A 2500-nucleotide genomic window follows, 5' to 3' on the forward strand; every position below is an offset into this window, starting at 1 on the left:
GTTATTAAATCAAAAATATTAAATCTCACTTATAAAAGAATTGCACAAAGATCATTGTTTTAGATTGGGTTTAGCTTCATCAACTTAAAATATCTAATAGAGACAGACATAACAGTCAGACCAGTAAACCCAGACAAAAATATACGATGACAATTTTGAAGACATATCTAATTTTATCAGCAACTTTAAAACCAATTAATTTATCGAAGACTTATCATGTGAACTAAAAAAAAAAAAATTGTGATCGCTTCTCGGCCTTTTGGCTAAGATCAAGTGTAAAAAAAAAAATTGTGTTCATTTTTTTATGAACACATTTTTTTTGATCTGCCCTCCTCGGCCTCCCAAAGTGCTGGGATTACAGGCAGGAGCCACCATGCCCAGCCTGATTTCTGTAGTTTTATAGTAACTTTTGACATCAGGAAGCATGAGTTGCTCTTTTTTAAAATTGTTTTTAATACTGGGGCTCCAGGTATGTGTGGGCTTTCATAACCTAATTTCAGAACTGGCTTACCAGAACTTCTGCCATATTCTGGTGGTTACACACATCAATCAGGGGACAGAGGATTACACATGGGTAGTCCTCAAATACCAGGAAGCAGAGACTGGAGGCCAATTTGGAGGCTGCCTAGCAGAGAATTTGTCAATGTCTAACATGCTACCTATTTAAATCAGCAATCCTAATTCTAGGAATTTGTCCTGATTGTAAATGTCTAAATATACAAAAATACACATGCTCAAGAATACTAACTGCAACCCTGTTAGTAATTGCAAATTTGAATTCTCTAATTGATGACATGTAGTAGAGCAGCTGAATATTACATGGTACATCCACAAAAGGAGTATTATGCAGCTATAAAATGAAGGTGAAAAAGGAAGATATATCTATGAATTTATATGGAGTGGTTATCAAGATACACTGTTAGGCAAAAATAGAAACTGCAAGAGTATAGTATGAAACTTTTTTTTTTTTTGGAGATGGAGTCTCGCTCTGTTGCCCAGGCTGGAGTGCAGTGGCGCCATCTCAGCTCACTGCAAGCTCCGCCTCCCGGGTTCATGCCATTCTCCTGCCTCAGCCTCCCGAGTAGCTGGGGCTACAGGCACCTGCCACCACACCCAGCTAATTTTTTCTAGTTTTAGTAGACGGGGGTTTCACCGTGTTACCCAGGATGGTCTCGATCTCCTGACCTCGTGATCTGCCCGCCTCAGCCTCCCAAAGTGCTGGGATTAGAGGCGTGAGCCACCGTGCCTGCCTGAAATCTTTTTTTAAATAGGCAATAACAAATATATATATTTATATGTTCATTTTTACAAGAAGAAAACACAGGATTATTCAGAAAACAAGGTTCATTACCTATAGGTGATGGATAGGAACAGGTTGTAAAGGACAGTGAGATTAGAACAGAGTGGAAAGGATAAGGCAAGGAAAACTTTTATGTTTAGTTCTAATGTTTAAAATATGCAATTAGGTGGGCGTGGTGGCTAATGCCTGTTACACCGGCACTTTAGGAGGCCAGGATGGGAGGATCCCTTAAGACCAGGAGTTTGAGGCCAGCCTGGGCAACATTGCCACATCCCCTCTGTACAAAAATTTAAAATTAGCCGGTCCTGATACTGCACACTGGTAGTCCTACCTACTCAGGAGGCTGAGGGAGGACTGCTTGATCTCAGAAGTGTGAGGCTGCAGGGAGCTATGACTGTACCACTGCACTCCAACCTGGGTGACAGAGCAACACCCTGTCTCAAAAAAAAGTAAGGGTAAAAAATTTAAAAACTGCCTGCACCTGGTGGTGCATGCCTGTACTCCTAGCCTCGAGACACTAAAGTGGGAGGAGTGCTTGAGCTCAGGAGCATAAGGCTGCAGTGAGGTACAATCATGCCACTGCTCTCTAGTCTAGGTGACACAGCAAGATCCTGACTCAAAAAAAAAAGATAAACCAGTATAAAATAAAACATACTATTGTTTCACATATTTACTTAATGTTTTTGAGATAGTCTCATTATCTAACAGGCTGGAGTACAGTGGCACAATCTCAGCTCACTGCAACCTCCACCTCCAAGGTTCAAGCGATTCTTCTGCCTCAGCCTCCCAAGTAGCTGGTATTACAGGTGGGTGTCATGAGGCTATTTTTTTTTCTTTGAGACAGTCTCACTCTGTCACTTAGGCTGGAGTGCAGTGGTACAATCTTGACTCACTGCAACCTCTGCTTCTGGGGTTCAAGCAATTCTCTTGCATCAGCCTCCCCAGTAACTGGAACTACAGGCACCCACTACCATGCCCAGCTAATTTTTGTATTTTTAGTGGACATGGGGTTTCCCTATGTTGGCCAGGCTGGTCTTGAACTCCTGACCTCATGATCTGCCCACCTAGTCCTCCCAAAGTGTTGGGATTACAGGCATGAGCCACCACGCCTAATCTTTTTTTTTTGAGATGGAGTCCCACTCTGTCACCCAGGCTGGAGTGCAGTGGCACGATCTCGGCTAACTACAGCCTCTGCCTCCC

General features: G+C 42.5%; 1 pseudogene; it reads left to right on the top strand.

The window, feature by feature from the left end:
- The first annotated feature begins 243 nt into the window (after positions 1–243).
- Positions 244–317, top strand: LOC116479836 (U2 spliceosomal RNA; annotated as a pseudogene).
- The last annotated feature ends 2183 nt before the right edge of the window (positions 318–2500 follow it).

The sequence above is a fragment of the Hylobates moloch genome, unplaced genomic scaffold, assembly GCF_009828535.3.
Source record: "Hylobates moloch isolate HMO894 unplaced genomic scaffold, HMol_V3 SCAFFOLD_12, whole genome shotgun sequence".
Taxonomy (NCBI): domain Eukaryota; kingdom Metazoa; phylum Chordata; class Mammalia; order Primates; family Hylobatidae; genus Hylobates; species Hylobates moloch.